Source organism: Stenella coeruleoalba (genome assembly GCF_951394435.1).
Source record: "Stenella coeruleoalba genome assembly, chromosome: 7".
Lineage (NCBI taxonomy): Eukaryota > Metazoa > Chordata > Mammalia > Artiodactyla > Delphinidae > Stenella > Stenella coeruleoalba.
In genome coordinates, this window is record NC_137153.1 from 82,789,421 (window position 1) to 82,809,104 (window position 19,684).

Consider the following 19,684-nt stretch of genomic DNA (forward strand, 5'->3'; position numbering starts at 1 on the left):
CTAAAAGGTCTAGAGTTTTCCTCAAAATGCTTTTAGATTCCAATTGTTTTAGGGAAATAAGGCACAAAAATTAACTATAGCAGGAAATCAATCTATATCCATGGAACCTAAGTGGTTTTAAAGAGTTCATCTCTTTTTTTGCTTTCAACACTACCCAATGAAGAAAAATAAAACTCCCCCCAAAGAATAGCTTTTGTAACTCTTATTGTAAGTTCACAAAAACAGGAAACATCTGAGCTCTAGCAAATCCTTTGATGCAAACTTGCAATTCTAACTCCTCAGAAAAAGAGAACATAAATGAAATCTCTCATCTTCAGCATGATCTTTCACTGAGTTCATTGCCATTCTCTAAGTAAGTCCTACGAATCACCCACAGATTTTCTTAGTGTCAACTTGTGGCTGTTCCTGGAGTATCCAAATTTGCCTTTAGTCTTGATAGTCTCTTCCTATTTGTTTTAAAACTTGTAACAAACCTGAAACATCTCACACTTCTTTCTTCCTTTCTCCCTCCCTCTCTTTCCCTCCCCTCCCCCCCCAGTCTTTTTGCCTAACGATTATCAATATGGAAGAAAATGTGCATTTGAATGCTGTTTCACAAAACCTATAACAGAAAAGACCCAAGCTGTCAATTTCACCACTTCACTCCCTAGATTAAAATTTTTCAAAGGCTTCCCATTTTTCTTAGGATGAAATAAAAAGTCCGGTGTGCTGGTTATTCTCTGTTTGCCATCTTTCCCTCCCCTAATTTCTCTATGTCCCAAGAAAGACACCGGATGGGATGCACTGTCAGAGCATGAGGAGAGACGGAGGGTTTGGAGGTATTTCCTGCTGCTTCCCTGTTTCTGCCTTTCTTCTCTGCCAGCAGGTGTGGGTAGCCTCACCTCCACAGCTCCAGCTCCCACCAGACTCCAATACTTCTCTTCCTCCTTCTTGTCCTAGGGATGGTGAGAGCTTCCTGTTATGCTTTCTCTGGGTGCTGACTCCTGAAATACTGCCTACACATCTGAAAGTATCCCTATTGTTAAAATCTCATTATTAAACCATCTGAATAAGTTGTGTTTCCTCCTAGGACCTTGAGGTCCTGCGTGATCTAACCTCTGCCTACCTCACCCACCCTTCACTCTATTCCAGCCACGGTTTCTCCTTCCCACGGGCATGTGCTACTTCCTTTTCCTGAAAGGTTCCTCCTCACCCTTTTTCCTGGCTGAAGTCCCTTCCTCCCGTCCTTCAGGTATCCGTGTATTTGAAATGATTTGTAGATCAGTCAGTACCAAGAAGTTCCCAGCGAATATCTGACACTTACTGAATGTTTTGGTTGAGGATAGTAATGTTCATGCAAATTGCTTTGCCAACAAGTTAGCCCAGGGAAACAGCTATTGAAAGTGCAGATGAAATTGCCGCTTTGTACGTCTTTTTCATTATTTGGTTTAATAGATTGGACATACAAAAATTATTTTAACCTAGTGGAAAATCAAGTATGTTTGACCCCAAGCCTTTTACAAAACATTTGCTAGACATGTTCCATCCTTTCAAAACTTTATAGGAAATTTATTGGGGGCTTAGGGAGGAGAATGCTTATATATACTGTACAACAAATGTACATTCTCTTCCTTACCCCAATGTATTTCCTATAAAACTTCAAAAGGATGCAAAGTCTGTTTCTATATGATATTGTACAATGAAAGAAATAGAATGGTCTAGAATATTAATTGTTGCTGCAAGTTAGTTTTAAACCTGCTTGGTTCTGAAGAAAACCTTATGCAACCAGGACCAGAAACAGCTTTAACTATTGATGGTCGCCATTTGCTGCGGGATATACACAGCCGTGCCTTCTTAACTCAGTAACCTTTTGCTTTGATCTCTATGAGCACTGCCAGTGTTTGTGAGGATCTGGAATATTTCACTTCTATTGACCTCCTGATTAGAGTAAGAGTCTTCTTACTTTATGCAGCATCTCACCGCTCTCTGAGCTCCTTCACATGCAGTGTCTAATCTTGACCCAGTGAGGTGCCTCTAGGCTCAGAATGTTCAATGCCTTGGAGAAAGTCAGAGGTATTGAAAGGGGAAGAGTTTTATAATAACCTTGGATTTTCTCTCACAAAGTTTGGTCTTTCTTCCACTGTTTTATATGTCTTTTACACATATCCCTGACTATCAAAAATTTGGGCCATCATCTTTTCCTCTGCTTCTGAAAATAGATTTATTTAAAAGGGAAAGGGAAGAGCTGACATTATAGTTGGGCCAAGACAAAGAACGCTGTATGTGGTTGTTTAATGTGCCGAGCATTAATGTCTGGCAAATAGTAGATGTTCCACAAATATTAGTTCTCTTGGAAGAGAACTCTGGAAAAGTGTTCTTCTGGAAACAAATAAACAAACACAGAAACAATTGAGAACACTGTGTCTTAGTAAAAAGTTGCCATTGATAATATATGAGCAAAGAGTAAAAGCCGCTGGTGCCCCCAGATCATGGGGTTGAGTTAAACTGGTCTTGGATCTGACGTCTTTCCTGAATTAGAAAGTAAAGAAGTTTGACTATTAATTTTAAGGTCATTTATTTAGAGAGTATCTGGACCATATTATTTTTTGTCACAGTTCATCTGCTTAATGAAGGCCATCAAGCGCAATTTGAACTCAGTTAAACCCAGGAAATGCCTCTGTGTGTCACTGCAATACTCGTCTCCTCGTGTGGTCTGCAGAAGCGGGGGCCAGAGCATGGTAACCAGGCTGAGTCCTTGTCCTATGGCTCCTTTAGTGCCAACTCCATAAATTGGTCAGTTCTCCTTTGTTTAGACAAACTGTCTCCCATTTCAAGAGCAGTCATTTGCAATAACCTGGTAAGATTAGCGGGCCTTGGTCAGGGCCTTTGGTCTACCTGCTGATGCAGTCACCGGGGCAAATGGATGAGCCAGGAGCACACCTTGATGGTGGTTCAGAGGTGAACCTCCAATTTAGCCCCTCACTTCCACAGTGGGATCCTTGTGTTTAAAACCCTGAGCCCTCAGTGCCTGGTGGTCCAAGGAAAAAAGAATTATTTTAAGTGTAGGATGACGATTTTTTTCCTCCTCTCAAGCCATTTGAAACATTTAGCCCATTTGGATTCTTGAAGAAGTGGAGGGAAAGAATCATGGGTGGGGGAAGAGGGACAATCCTCTTGAATAAAAAAGCCAATCATCAGGTGACACCCCCGGCACTAACATTTAGTAACTGATAATTGCTGTAACTAGGGCCATTGAGCTTTGCAAATATTATCCAGTAAATTTTAATTAGCACCTGGGGGATTGAAGAGTTTCAGAATAAGCTCTTGGGAGAAGCTTCCCCAGCCAGGGGCTGTGTGCTGAGTAATTTTAGATCAGCTGGCCTGTCAGAGTGGATCAGTGTCATCGCACCACTTATCCTGAGGAAAATGCACCTGCTTCTACATGGAAATAAGGGGTATTATTTGGTCATTTGTGCTGCTGATTTCCACTGCTCCCCTGGTTTGACGAGTGGGGAGTATAAGGACTAAATCATGAGGCTTTGGAGGAGAAAGGAAGGAGAGTTCTATTGCCCTTCAAGGGCACATGCTTTCACCGGCCCTGAGGGCTTTCTCTTCCTCTTTTGGTTGCCTTGGGACCTCTCTTAGAACTGTATCAACATGGGATGCATTTTACTATGAGAACTGATGGTGCTATTTTGCAATAAAGATACTTCTTATTATTTTCTTTTTGTATGGGGAATTTATCATTGTATTTTGAAGGGGAGGGTGAGAAATTAGGTAAGGCGGAACACTGATCCACGACAGGGAATCTATTAAAGGCTAAACCAAAATATGGACTAGAAATACTTAGAAACAAGTATGTGCAAAGATAAAATGTAAACCTCATTGATTTTTTAAAATTGCGCAGTACATGAAACGCCTCCTAATTGTAAAAGAGTCAATGAATCCAGAAATATTGAGCTAGTATTTATAAATCAACTATCTAGAAGCGCTATGCTAAGCAAATTATGTATGCTGTTTTTATTGTCCCTACTTATAGATAGGAAAAATGAACTTAGAGCAATTAATCAACTTACTCCAGGTCATTCAGGTACTATGTAGCAGCCTGGATTTGACCTCAAGCAATTTAACTTGAGAGCCCACACTTTCATAGTTCTGAGACATACATGTTTACATGTAAATAAATGTATGCATGCAAGGTGTACACACAGGTGCATAGGTATATACACACACATTCTTATCAGCTTACATTCACTCCTTTTTCTCACTGATTTTTGAATTGCTTTAAGAGCAAGGATTTTAACACTGAATTGAAGAACTGTAACAAATATTTTAAGATGCACTTCAAAGAAAGCCTAGGATTAGCCATCAGGGAAATGCAAATAGGAACCAAAATGAGATACTGTTTCATACCTACTAGGATGGCTATCATCAAAAAGTCAGATAACAACAAGTGTAGGTGAGGAAGTGGAGAAATTGGAACTCTCCTACACTGCTGGTGGGAATGAAAAATGATTCAGCCACTTTAGAAAATTGTCTGGCAGTTTTCAAAAGCTTAACCATAGAGTTACCATAGAATCCAACATTTTCACTTCTGGGTATAGAACGAAGAGAAATGAAACCATGTGTCTACACAAAATCTTGTACATGAACATTCATAGTAGCATTCTTCATAGCAGCCAAAAGGTGGAAACAGAACAATGTCCACTAACTGATGAATGGATAGACAGAATGGGACATATCTGTACAATAAAATGGTATTCTGCCATGAAAATAAATGAGGTATTGATCCATGCTACAACATGAATGAACCTTAAAAATCTTATACTGATTGAAGGAAATAGTCACAAATGCCACATACTGTATGCTTCCATTATATGAAATGTTCAAAACGGACAAATATATGGAGACAGCAGATTAATGGTTGCCTAGAGCTGGAGGGACAGAGGAATTGGGAGCTGGCAGCCAAGGGGTACAGGGTTTCTTTCTGGGGTGGTAAAAATATTCTAAAACTGATTGTGGTGATGATTGCACAACTGTAAATATACCAAAAGCCACAGAATCATACACTTTTTTTTTAAATTGGAGTATAGTTGCTTTACAATGTTGTATCAGTTTGTACTGTACAGCAAAGTGAATCAGCTATACATATACATATATCCACTCTTTAGATTCTATTCCCATATACTCATTACAGGGTATTGAGTAGAGTTCCCTGTGCTATACAGTAGGTTCTCATTAGTTAGCTATTTTATACATAGTATCAATAGTGTATACATGTCAATCCCAATCTCCCAATTCATCCCATTACCCTCTTCCCCCATGGTATCCATACATTTGTTCTCTACATCTGTGTCTCTATTTCTGCTTTGTAAATAAGATTATCCGTACCAGTTTTTTCAGATTCCACATATATGCGTTAATATACGATATTTGTTTTTCTCTTTCTGACTTACTTCACTCTGTATGACAATCTCTAGGTTCATCCATGTCTCTACAAGTGACCCAGTTCCGTTCCTTTTTATGGTTGAGTAATATTCCATTGTATATATGTGCCACATCTTCTTTATCCATTCATCTGATGATGGACACTTAGGTTGCTTCCATCTCCTGGCTATTGTAAATAGAGCTGCAATGAACATTGTGGTACATGACTCTTTTTGAATTATGGTTTTCTCAGGGTATATGCCCAGCAGTGGGATTGCTGGGTCATATGGTAGTTCTATTTTTAGTTTTTTAAGGAACTTCCATACTGTTCTCCATAGTGGCTGTAAATGAGTGACTTGTATGGTGTGTGAATTACATCTCTAAAAACTGTTAAAAAAAAAAAAGAAAAACCTAGGTGCACATGGTGACTGAACATTTTAGTTGAATGACTTCGGTGGGATGAGTTACTTCCTCATCGTTGTCGCAGCTGCACCGGTGGGAACGGGGCGTGGGGCTCAGAGTGCCAACCGGGGAGCAGATAGGTGGCAGGGGACACAGGCATTGTCGGTTGGGTGCGAGTCTGCTGAGCCACCTAGCGGCTTCTCACCCCTTCTCTTGCCCGTCGGAGCCCCGTTCAGCTGGCGTCACCATGACCAAGGCCGGTAGCCAGGGCGGGAACCTCCGCGATGAGCTGGACAGCAACAAGCTGGCCCTGAGCCTCAGCAACCTGAATGAGGTCCTGGTCAAGGAGTTGGCTGCCCCCCACTCCCCCCAAAGGCCACCATACTGGATCCGTCCTGCAATAAACTGACTACCCTTCCGTCGGATTTCCATGGCCTGGCCTCACACACCTGGTGAAGCTGGACCTGAGTAAGAACAAACTGCGGCAGCTGCCAGTGGGTTTCGGCCTCCTGGTCAACCTCCAGCACCTGGACCTCCTCAACAGCAGGCTGGTCACCCTGCCTGTCAGCTTTGCTCAGCTCAGGAGTCTGAAGTGGCTGGGCCTGAAGGATAACCCCCTGGATCCTGTCTTGCTTGGACGAGAAGCAGCATGAGCAGTGCGCCAACAGGGTGTTAGAGCACACGAAGGCGGTACAGCTCGATCAGGAGCGAGAGAGGCAGCGGCAGCTGGAAATAGACCGCGAGGCCGAGAAGACGTTGGGAGGCCAAGCAGCGAGCTAAGGAGGCTCCGGAGCGGAACTGCGGACGCGGGAGAAGGCGGAAGAGAAGGAGCGCCGGAGAAAGGAGTAGGACGCCCTCAAAGCAGCCAACCAGGAGCAGAAGGAACCTAAGAAGGAAACAGATCAAGCCCCGAAATCTAAGTCCGGCTCTCGGCCCCGGAAGCCACCACCCGGGAACCACACTCAATCCTGGGCTGTGCTGGGGCTGCTGCTGCCACTGCTGTTGCGTGTGGTTGGCGGGCTCGTTGCTTGTCGAGTGACGGAGCTGCAGCAGCAGCCCGTCTGCACCAGTGTGAACACCATCTACGACAACGCGCTCTGGCGCTGCGCAGCCACGGCATCCTCCAGTGGGTCCTGCAGACCGATTCTCAGCAGGGAGCTTGTCCTCCAGGCCTGCTGCCTCCCAGCCTTGGAGCTGGGACTCCTATGGAATTGGGTTCTGCTGGACACAACCTCTTTTTAGTGTCAGACCTACCTGCCATCACCACGTAGCTGCCGTTTGGTACTTGAGACCTCCTCTGTGTAAGACTCCTTTGTTCCTTCGTCAGGGTCCCCTGATGGAATAAGGAGAAATAGGAGGTGGGGAATACCCGCTGCATGCTTAAAAGAGTAGGCTTGGGGTGGGGAGAGGAAAAAGCACAGCCAGTTGTTATACAGAGCTGTGTAAAGGCAAGACTCATTTCTACTAAAGGTCAGCTGTCACTACATTTATACTTTTGTGTGTCACAAACCCTTTCTTTCATTCCTCCCTGGGGAGCCAGGGCAGATCAGGAGGCAGTGTGTTATTGGGGAGTAGGGGAACACCATACTTAGCAAATCTAGTCTAAATTGGGGAGGGGAGGGGCATACCTATTTTTTAAGGACCTCAGACATTCAGATATTTTAACAGTCCTACAAAATCTCAGGGTGTGACAGGACTTCCAGACCATCCAGTCCAATGTAACACTTGTAGACAGGGAAACTGAGGCCTTCCAGGACTTGCCTCCGGTCTCCCAGCTAGTTTGAGGCAGAACTGGGTTCCCACCCTGGTATCCTTTCTTTCCATCATTTTACCTCCTTTATAATGTCTTGAGAGAACAAAACTTACACCAGGATTGAGTGTCTCTTGGCTGGAATATAGCATCTTTCATGGGAAACAGATTCATGGCCCACAGATAGAAATCTCATAGCCATGAGGGTCTTGGGCAGCTCTTGTAGAGTCCTGAGGCAATTTATGTGGCTTCTATAAAAGGGGGACAGTCCAGGCTCCTTGTGTCAATTTGAGAGCATTCATTCCCTGATTGCCAATAAACAAGAAGGTGGACCCTTGCAAAGCCACATTGTCTGTGACAGCTCTGTTACATAATTGGTGTGACTAAATACCTCACAGGCAACCCGAAAACTAAAGCTTCGTAAGTGACTTTGGTTTAGAATTCATTCTAGACGCAACTACACCTACACAATGAAGGGAAATAAGCAGCATCATGGAGTTTAAAAGTGGTACATTAACGACTAGCACAAATGAGGGCAGAACTGTCCATTCTCTTGTCTGCCAGACTCAGCATTTTCTTGCTCTGTGGCCTCCTTTGCCTCTTTTCACAACAGCTGGATGAAGGGATCGGAAATGGCCGTCATGGTGCTCCTTCACAGGAGACTCCTGACTGAAAGCTCCTTGCCTTTCCCCAGGGAGAGCAAGGACCTGTCATGCTCAGAGACAGAGTGGGTTCCAGCCTTTTAGCACTAGTGGCCCATGGATAGGACTGACACTTGGGACTCTCCTGATAGTGGAAGAAAAGACCTATTCTTTTCTTCCTCAGGGAGAGCTCTGCTGTGTAGGCCCACACGTTACTCAGAATCACTTAGTCTTCCTCCAAGCTCCAGAGCCATTGGTACAAATGCTTTATCGAAACTAAACACATAGTACGTAAAATGAGATTAAGAGAATACAGAAGTCAGCATAGTGATCAGACCCCTGTTCCTTGGCTGGTTGAGGCAGCTTCAGTGGACGGCAGGAAGGCGGGAGCACGTCCAGCCTTGTCAAGCAACCCGCCAAGGGCAGTTGACCTGTGACCTCGAGATTAGGCACTGAGGTTCTTTTGGATTTTTACAATGATTAAATATGTGTCTGAGTGGTAAACAAAACAAAACAAAACAAAAACATTTTAGTTGAATGACTCTGGTGGGATGAGCTACTTCATTTTTCCAGCCACTCAGAGGCAGAGTATTAATGACCAAATGCTCGTTTGCCCTGGTTATGAGCTAGGGGGTGCAAAATGGAATAGTGATCAAAAAACAGACTTTGCAATCAAATAGATCTCTGTGGTCTTCGGCAAATTATTTACCTTCCCTGAGCCTGTCCCCCAAGGTCTGTGGTGGCTATTTTGAAGGGGTGTTGTGACTTGAAAAGGTAAAAAATGTAAATTGACAGCATAGTTCTTGATTCAGAGTAATTTCTTAAGCGCTTATTTTGTTTTAACCTCTTTTTTTTTAAAACTGTTTATAACTCCGCACATTTAGGAATTAACACTTTACCAAACAGAAATAATATAATCTGTGCTTCAGAGCAGGCAAGAATGAAGAGATTAGTACAAATCAAGACTGAACCTGAAAGTAAAGTAAGTTTTTCTGGTATTGAAAAAAAAATTCTTAATATAAATAGTGACATAGCTCCCTGCATTTGGTAGGTATTTGTGTGTGTATATAGATAATATGCTCTCTTTCCTCTGAAGTGCTGATACAAAAACAGAAGTTCGAAAATACCGCATGGTATTTCCACTCTTACTGGAAGCACCAAGGGTGTCAGAGAGGCTCCCATGTCACCTCAGTTGCCTGTGCTCATTTACATTAGCTATTTTTCCAACCTGTGTATTTTTTTGAGCACCTTAGCATTTTCTGTAGAATTTATGAAATCTGCTACAGAAGTGAATTTACCTTGAGGGTTCTCAGCCTAGGTTCATGTCACACTTTGATTTGAATGAAGGCAAATGAATATACTCTAATTGTCACCTGTGGACGTAACCATCTGCTGTGCATTGCAAGGGCCACAGAAGAAATAGAAAGATCAGCCTGCATCTCAGAATTTTAATTGGAGAGACAAAAAAACAAATGCATAAAATAGCTGGAAAACTGTAAGTTACGTATGTGGCGGTTTTAGCATTTTGGAAAGAAAACATTTTAGATATGCTAAGGCAGGAGGGAGGCTAGATGGCAAGATCTGAGTAGATGTTTGAGAAGTGAAAACGAGCTGGTAATCATACACCATGAGAAGGGGCTTTTGTGTTGCCACAGTGAACATTTTCTAGTGTTGTTGTTTCTTTTCCTTTCTTTAATAATTCTTCTCCTTCCCTCCATCTTCCTCCCTTCTTTATCCTCCCCCTCCTTCTTGTGTGTCAATTTTTAAACATTTTAGTGTCATCTAAGAGTTTAGGTTGAGGGTTGGGGTATGTGATGCTGTTCATAAGCCTCAGACTGTATTCAGGTGTATATCTTTATATTACCTACTGGAAGATGCTTTGTAAGCCTGAATTATTTTAATACCTGCCTTTGATTTCCACTTTACTCAGGTTATATTTACCATACTAACTAATCTTTGAATAGCGCTAAAAAGTTTACCTAGAATTCTCATAGATTATCTCAGTTAATCTTATAATTATCATGTCAGGTAATTTCTTGTTAGCTCATTTTACGTATAATATACCGAGACTTAGAGAGAATAAGTATTTTCCTTAGATTACTCAATGATAAAATGAGTAGTTCTAAGGTCCCAAGTATCCTTTAAGCATTTCTAAAAAATACATGCAAGAGAAAAGATGGTGAAATGTAGTCAAATGGGAGTGTCACTTTTTTGTTATCTTGGAATTTCAGCAAAAGTTCTAAAGCTGTGAAAGGTACAAGGGGTGAACAAGTTTTCCAGCATACTAAAGAAAAGGGCTGAATGTAACCCCATGGGCTTTGCTGGAGGTGGCAACCCAGTTCAGCTACCATCACTCCAACAGCCCAGGTAAGAGAAGACAGGCATTCAAAAGCAACGTTGGTGAAGGAAACTTCCTTTGAAGGAGACTGACAGCTCTCTTTTCTCTTCCTTAGGAAGGGGAGGGGGTAATTCCCCCTTCTATGCCAAGTGAATATGGTCCCACCACTAAATATTATGTCATCTGCAAGAGACAGACTGGCATCTCCCTCTGGTTTGCAGAGTGATGAGACTTTTAGGTGCCCCCATACGCAATCAGTCTTGAGAGTTTGATTTATGTCCCTCGAAGCTTGGGGAGGGGCACAGGGCCTGGTGTCTGCCTCTAGCTTGGAAAAGTCTGAAGGCCCAAGGCTGCATGGTGATGACTGCAAAAACAGAGAGGACAGATCAGTAGTGGTTGAAGCTGCATTTCCCCAAATTGGAGGACCCAGTGTATGTGCTTTCCCATAGGGCACTGTGAAAGGTAGCCAGGCTTCAGACGTCTTGAAAGGATCTTAACTAAGAAGGGCATGTGCATTGGCATCTCGAAAAGCCAGTTCATGGGCTGTACGGCAGAGCCGTCATTTGGATATTTACTGGGACAGGCAGAAGACATTTGCTGTCTAAGAGAGTACTAAAAGCTCTGGCTGGGAGCAGCAGAGGAGTTGGGAGACAAAGGAGAGTGAAAAAGCCAGGTGTGATATTCAGAGTGTCTCACCATTGGTGGGGCACGCATGCTGACCAGCCAGCGAGGATGCCCGGCAGGGCTGGTGTGGGCTGGCAGAATACCAGCCTAAAGAAAGTTCGTCTTGTTTCTCCTTTCTCACTGCTACTCTCCAAACGCCAGGTCAGACTTGAACTTAGGGAACAGGAAAGAAGCTCTACTACATTGGATATGATATTAAAATTTCGATTTAGACTAAAGTATCTAATACAGACGCTTTAATGCAGAAAACGCACCTTTCCGACCTCTTGGGCCTGTTGGAGATGATGTGTAGAGGAGGAAGAGTTCTGTCCTACAGAGAGTCTCACAGTGCTGGTGGGAGACAAGTTCATGCTGACTGTACCCTACCCAGTTCAGCAAGCTCACTCAGTGATTTACATGTAGTGAATATATTTCCATAAAATGACTGTGAACTCTATATAGAGAAAAAAAGTTTGACCTGACCTTGGCTAGCATTTCATGAGTGAGATGTAGAACTGGGGTCCATTCAGGTGAAGGTGTCTGGCCAAGGTCGTACACACAGCTCGGTGGGTGAAACACTCGTGAAAACACTGACTCTGATGCCAGGTTTCTGGAGCAAGGTCAGATGCTCCCTTTACTAACGGAATGACATGTTGAACTGCTTAAAGTTACACAACACACATATGTGGTTTCTCCTGTAAACAACCGGGAAAGGATAATTTGTTGTAGCCCCCAGGAGTAAACAAGATTCTTGGTAAGACTCTAAAGAAAGTAAAGATAAAAGGAGGAAAAGCTTTATCTTACATTGTTACAAGTTCACTTAGTCTTGAGGAAACGCTGAAGGCTAGCAAACAGCCGGCAGAATCCAATTATTAAAGAGAGGAACCAGAGCCATACCAGAGAATTAGAGACCAGTCAGAGTAATGGTGACCTCCAAGGGATGGCCAGAGAAAAATGTTTTGGAGGATCCAGCAGAATTGGAAACAAGCATTTTAATCAAACTAAGGCAAAATGTAGGAAAGAATGCTTCATGTGTGGAAAATGCTATTATTGAGGAAAGCATTTTTTTTTCTTTTTTAAATGATTGTTTCAAAACATTTTACTTTCCTCTAGTTTGTGTTTTTCCTATTGTGCTGTACTTTGATACATGCCATAATCTCTTTTTTATTAAAAAAAAAGGTGTTGCCTTAGGGGGTAGGTCTCTTGTTTTGGAGAAGTTTAGGAAGAAAATTCAACGGTGTAAGAACTAACTGGGATGCTAAAGCTTCTCTCATGAAATTTAGGTTCTAATGCAAATATATAGTAAAAAAAAAATCAGTAAACTATTGTGCACGAAACAGAGAGCAAGTAAAGGGATGTAGGGAGTGCTAAGTGTGGCTGGGAGAAAGGACCTGTAGTCATTTTAAAGAGTAGCTATCATTGACATGGAAAGAAATATGCTATGTCATATGCCATGTCATTAGGCTTGATTCTGACCTGGAAAAACTGATACCCAGAGCATGCTCGTTCGTTATATGTCTTTTCTGCTTTTAAAACACAAGTTCCTTTCCTCCTACTTCCCTTCATACTCTTCCCTTAAAATGTCACTTCCACCTTATCAGAGGCTGATAATATGGCTGATGGCATCCCAGCAGGGTAGCAAAGGCAGTTCTTGTTTCTTGAATCAAAAATGTACGAGGAGCACATATGCCACCACAGACAAATTAGTGCTCGGTTTGTTTGCTTGTGGATCCTCACAACTTCATTGGTGTTTTATCAATAAAAATGTCAGTGTTTTTAATAGCTAGCTGGAAGATAGGATAGGCCCTGGTCCAGAGTTAGTCCAGGGTTCTTAACTGTAGCTGCACATGAGAATCGTCCAGGGAGCTTTGAAAAGTGCAGATGCTAAGGCCTAGGGCCAGAGATGCTGATTCAGTTGGCCTCCATGGGGCCAGATGTTGATATTTTTAGGTGCTGTCCAGTGATTCTGGAGGTGGCCAGGGCTGGGGACTCAAAGGTGTGCCAGGCAGCCGGCAGGTACTTTCAAAGGAATGTGTCACATGATTTAATCTCACAACAGTACAGCAAAGGCATGGGGCCTTCTCATGTGCAGAGGAGACTGTTTCTGAGAGCTGCCATGATTTTCCCAGAGCCACACCACTAGGTTGTAGAAGGGTGTATTTCATTTCTGACTTCGTATTTGGAAATTGTGGGCTGGAAAAGCGAATTCAGTTCCACTCAAATAAAATGGTTTACTCGTGAAACGTTTTCCCACCATCTGCGCCTCTGAAAATAGAGTGGCAAGTTCCATTATGGAACTGTAGGAAGTTTGACCCCAAATGAACAACTGATAAAAAGTGAAATTAAATAACATACCTGGTTTTGGAGAGGGGATCCCAAAATAGGTATCTTAACATTATTTCTGTTGTTTGCCTTTGTATTTATACATTTCAAAGGAGAGAATTCAGCAAAGCTTTTTTCTTTTTTAACATTTGAAACAGCATTTTTTTCATTGTTTTCAAGCAAGTTAAACCCAGGCAGCACTAGAAATTTCATGCAATAGGTTTTTCTTCCTGATGATAACACTTGAGTAGTGTAAAATAAAACAAAAACTCACTTTTGTTAAGATATTTTGAATTATTGCTTTAGTTATAAATTCCAAATATAGAGGGTATTTTTACAGTGACTTAGACAAACGCGTGCTTCCCTGTATTATGACCATGTTACAGCCCTGTATATGTATGAATCTTAGTATACAAATGACTTTTTTCAATTGAAAGATGATTTTTGCATATGATACAAAATACAGAAGGTTAAAAAAAGGGATGATAGTGAAAAGAAAGTGCACCTGACAGCCTAGAACCATTGTTCCATTACTCCCGGGAGTTAACTATTTTTACACATTTTCCTTTGTGTAGCTATCCTTCTAGCAATACTTCATACCTCTCCAAACATACAATACATATATTTATCTTTTATAGGAATAGAAGCATACCAAGAATTCATACATTCTGCATCTTATTTCACTGAATAGTATTTCTTGGAGGTCATCCTCTTTAAGCACATACAGACCTACTTCATTATTTTTAATGACTACATAGTGTTAGATTGTATGGATCGCCATAGTTCACTTAATTAATTCCCACTGATGGACATTGATGAGTTTCGAGTGTTTTAGGATTATAAACAGTACTACCACATGCGCTATGAATTGTTTGAACCATCTTGCACTTCAGCCAATATCATATAAGTGTCTTCTCCCCTAACCTTTGGTGAACTGTATATTGTCACATTTTAAAATTTTTATCAAAATCCAATAGGTACAAAATGCTTACTTATGGTTTTAATTTCTATTTTGTACATTGAATAATATTGACTATGCATTCACATTTAAAAAGCAACTTCTGTTTCTTTTTCTGTGAACTGTCCAAACCTACTCTCATATTTGGAAAGGGTATAAAGATAAATAATGTTGCGATTACCCGTGTACCCACAACCTAGCTGCACATGTAGAGCACTACCCATGCCCCCCAAAGCCTTGGGGATCCCATCTCCATCTCATCACTCAAAGGCAATGACCATCCTGAATTGCAACTACCATTCTCTTGCTTCTCTCAATAGTTTTATAATCTCTGACTGAGTTCTTAAACATTAGATCATCTAGTTTTATATGTTTTTAAAGTTTATATACATGAAATCAAACTATACATATTTGTTTGTGACTATTTTTTTCTTTCACTCAAAAACATTGTCACAATATTCACTTATACCCACACCCAAGTATTGGTGTCTTTTAAGTGCCCCTAAGACTTCTTGGGTATTACCTCTTCAGAAGTGATTGTCCCCATTCTACAGTTCCTTATCCTGACTCCGTGTCTTTTCATTTCTTCGTAACACTTTTATCGCTCTATTTCTTTATGTTACATTTTAGAAGTAGACTTATATTCATCTTCTAGTACACTAAATCTCTCTTTGTCTATTTAATCTTATCTTTATCTTTTAATTTTTATATCCATTTTAAAATTTCTGGAATACACATTTGTTTCTTTTTCATTCTCCTTAGTCTTTTGTTGCAGTCTGCTTTCCTTGCTTATATTTTAAGTCTTTTTAGTCTCTTAAATATAGAAATAGTTATTTCATAGTCTTCAGTTGATAATTCTGATATCTAAAGTGCTCTTAAATTTGATTCTGCTCTTTATTCTTTTTTTATTTGAAGTTTTATATTTTTATTTTATTTTTATTTATTTTCAGTTGCGTTGGGTCTTCGTTGCTGCACGTGGGCTTTCTCTAGTTGCGGCGAGTGGGGGCTACTCTTCGTTGTGGTGCGCGGGCTTCTCATTGAGGTGGCTTCTCTTGTGGAGCACAGGCTCTAGGCATGCAGGCTTCAGTAGTTGTGGTACGTGGGCTCAGTAGCTGTGGCTCACAGGCTTCAGTAGTTGTGGCTTGCGGGCTCTAGAGCTCAGGCTCAGTAGTTGCGGTGCACGGGCTTAGCTGCTCCGCAGCATGTGGGATCTTCCCGGACCAGGGATTGAACCCGTGTCCCCTGCATTGGCAGGTAGATTCTTAACCACTGTGCCACCAGGGAAGTCCCTCTGCTATTTATTCTTGCTGTCACACATGGTACCTTGAACTCTTTGCTACTATAAACAGTATCTTTTTTACAATTCATCTTCTAATTGTTAGTCACTAGTATACAGAAATATAATTAAGGCTTATTATAAACTGATTTTTATCCAGTGTTCTTGCTAAATTCATGAGTTAATTCTAACTCTTTAACTAGATATTCTTGGATTTTTCTACATACACGATCATTTGTAAATAATGACAGCTTTCCAGTCTTCCTTCATTTATACCTTTATATCTTTTATTTCTTTTCTTTTTAAATTTCATTAGCTACAGTCTGTAGAGCAATATTAATAGAAATTAATACCAGGTATCTTCATCTCATTTCTCATTTCAGGTGCTTAGCTTTCAATATTTCACCATTAAGCACCATGTTTGCTATAAGTTATTTATAGATAACCTTTAATGAATTAAGGAAACTTTCTTCTATTATTAGTTTGCTAAGAGGTCTTTCTTCCTTTATCATGAAAAAATGTTACATTTTATTTATTTATTTTTTTGCATTCTTAGAAACATGGGATGATTTTCAGTTTTTACTCAACCTAAGCCCATCTAGATTGTAATATATTATTATATAATGCTGGAGTCAATTTGCTGAGTTTTTGGTTTAGGAAGTTTGTATCCATGTTCATGGAGAAAATTGGCCTATAATTTTCCCTTCTTGTTATGCCATTTTCAGTTTTGGTATAAAAGTTCTGCTGGCCTACAAAAATTATTTGAGAAGTAGTTCCTATGTTTCTGTTCTTTGTAAGAGTTTTTATAATATTGGTGATATTTCTTTCTCAGATTATTGGTAGAATTCACAGGGAAGCCATCTGGACCTACAGTTTTCTTTGTGGAAACATTTTTTTAAACAGCTTTATTGATGTGTAATTTACATACCATAAAATTCACTCATTTTAAGTGTAAACCTCAATAATTTTTAGTAAATTTACAAAGTTTTGCAGCTACCATCAAAATCCAATTTTAGAATATTTTCATCACCTCAAAAATATTCCTCATGCCAATTTATAGTTATTTTTACTCCCACCCCCCAGTTCTAGGCAACCACTAGTCTACTTTCTGTCTATATAGATTTGCCTTTTCTGCACGTTTGATATAAATGGAATTATACAATATATGACCTTTGTCCCTAGTCTCTTTTACTTAACATAATATTTTTGAGGTTCATCTATGTTGCAGCTATCTGACCAGTAGTTTGCTGAATAGTATTCTATAATATGAATATACCTTATTTTGTTTATCCAATCACCAGTTGATGGAGATTGTGTGTTTCCACATTTTGGCTATTTCTAATAACACTGTTATGAACACTTATGTGCAAGTTTTCATTTCTAGGAGTAGAACTTCTGGGTTGTATGGTATAATTATGTTTAATAATTTAACCAACCGCCAAACCGTTTTTCAAAGTGGTTGCACCATTTTACATTCCTATAAGCAATGTTCCTGTTTCTCTACATCCTGCTGCGGTTATCTGCAATTGTGATGCTGCAGTCTCAGGCTTTATCAAACAGAGATTGGTCCCATGGACCACCCAACTGCCACCCAGCTGATAGACATGTTCCCTGGTAGGCTTCACCAGAACCGTGCCCTGCCACTTTTGCCCTGATGCAAATCTGAAAGACGGAAATCACAATATCTACAGTTATGGTAGACTTACTCTGTGCCAGGTGTTTTTCTAAACATATTAAAGGGATGATCTCATTTAAGCATCACTCCGCTCACCCCACTTAGTAGATTAGGAACCTGAGATTCAGAGGTGAAGCGCCTTGTCCAGGATCTCCCTGCTGATCAGAGGCTTGGGCCCAGCCAGTGGTTGTGAGGCCCCTGCTCTTAGTCTCCTCGTGGGACAGCTGATGGCCACATTCTTGGCCCACATCCCTGGACCAGGATCTGCACATGATCTGGGGAACAGAATGGAACAGGAGGGGTAATAAGGGCTCAGTGACCCAGACAAGGAGTCTGGCTTCTAGAGGGTTAAATCTTCGTGTACACAAAAGTCCAGATATCCAGAAAATCCATCTAGCCTGCAGATTAAGGCAGCAACTCCAAGAAGGCCTTCAAAGTGGAGGCAAAACTTAGCCTCAGCCAGAGAGATTTACATGCTTTCAGGAAAAATCTCCAAAAATAACTAGCCTGTAGCTGCAAGCTTGGAGGATATAAGTGGAGTTATTTGCCTGGCTTGGGGTGCACGCACACACACATATATGTGTATGTGTGATACACACAAGCATACACACAGAAAGCAGTACAGGTTCTAATATGTCCTTTGGACTGTGATGAAGATGACATTCACATTTTCTCATTTCTGCTGGAGAGCTACATATATTACTCTACGCAGAGAAGAAACTCATTTGAACTAGTCAAATAGAGGGAAATGAATCTTGCCATTTCTGCTTCCTGTCGTGCCTATCGTTAGTAAGTTGTACAGCGGTTTATCCCACATGCTGCTTAGGAATTCCGCTAACGCTTGCGGTTTACATTTGCAGGACCAGGAAGGAAACCCTGGTAACATATTTGGACCTGAAGATAAGAATGATTAATTTTTCTGAACTTATGCTGTACTTTTGTCCTGTCACTCTGAGAAACCTTTCAGAGCTTTTGTTGAAATGATGGGTCTCTAGATGGCAGTCATGTGAACAAGTATTTAGTTCAAGTACAACTAATCAGGGATGCTGAGATCTGTTTATCCTGCAGTTCACTAGACACAATGGGAAGTTAAAGTTCATAACATGGCCCCTCCTTTAAGGCTGTCACAGTCTCCTTGGAGCTGAAGTAGCACCTATGATATAAGCAGAGAAGTGTTGGGTGCAAATTAGTATGCTACTGACTATAAAGGCAGTCTGAGTTTAGAAAAAGAAATCAGACAATACAAGTTCACTCTTTAATGTTTGCAGAGGTTTTCATTTTAAACAGCAAACATTTATGGAGGAAAGGCAACTTAGTGAACAGGAATGTACATCAAATTTGGTAAGTGGTAGTGGGATATCTGTTATTATAGTCATGAATCACATACATTTTCCCCAAATGACAATGAAAGTTTGCTATGTCTTCCACTACTGATTTTGTCAGCTGTCACTGGCGTTTCATTGGCTCAAGTTACGCTTTCTTCTGGGAGTGGAATCTCCTCATATTATTGTTTTACAATTATGTATTTTCTATTTAGATACTTTTAGAAAGATGAATTCCAGCACAGGCTGGGGTGTTAATTAAGCAGTCTATGTTAGAGACAAAGCCATGAACCTCCAGGGGTGTACAGTTCAGTCAAGTTGTCAGAGGTGAACAGAAAGCTGTTAGACAACTTAGGATGCAACAAGCAATTTAAGCCTTAAAAAGACGTTTGAGAGAGGCTGCCTTGTGATCTACTACATTGCAGGCCCTATTGATTCTGCCGGAACCCCGTAGCTGGGCAAACTGGAATCCATGGGGCTCTTATATAAAAGACCCTCTGTCTTGCTTAGTCTCCCTTCTGTACCAGGTACCCCAAAGATTCTTGAGGTGACTGCTACTTTTCAATCTAGAAGGAAACCAGTGGAAACAAATTTCCCATTTCGGACTGTGGGGAATTAATTAACACTCTCAAAAATAAGAGCTAAGGTTTGCTTACATATTACAGATAAAAATAATTACAATCTAATATTTAAAAATAAAAACCCTCTAAAATTTATTTATTCTTGAAAGACAACTAAAACTTTGTTTTGTGTTTTAATTACGTGAAATAATTTAGTCATTCATTGCTCTGTCTTTTGATAAAAAACAATTAAACACTGGTCCAGGGGGAATATTGATAAACTTCCCTACCTAAACATTTTTTCGGGCCAAAAATATCCTGATTTCAAAAAAAGAAAAGATTTTCAACACATATGATTGTGTTTAGGTTGA

General features: G+C 40.8%; 1 pseudogene across 1 annotated transcript; it reads left to right on the top strand.

Moving 5' to 3' along the window:
- Nucleotides 1-5,894: 5,894 nt before the first annotated feature.
- Nucleotides 5,895-7,079, top strand: LOC307188901 (leucine-rich repeat-containing protein 59-like; annotated as a pseudogene). The gene has a single exon. The product of its transcript is annotated as a leucine-rich repeat-containing protein 59-like (transcript).
- Nucleotides 7,080-19,684: the final 12,605 nt, after the last annotated feature.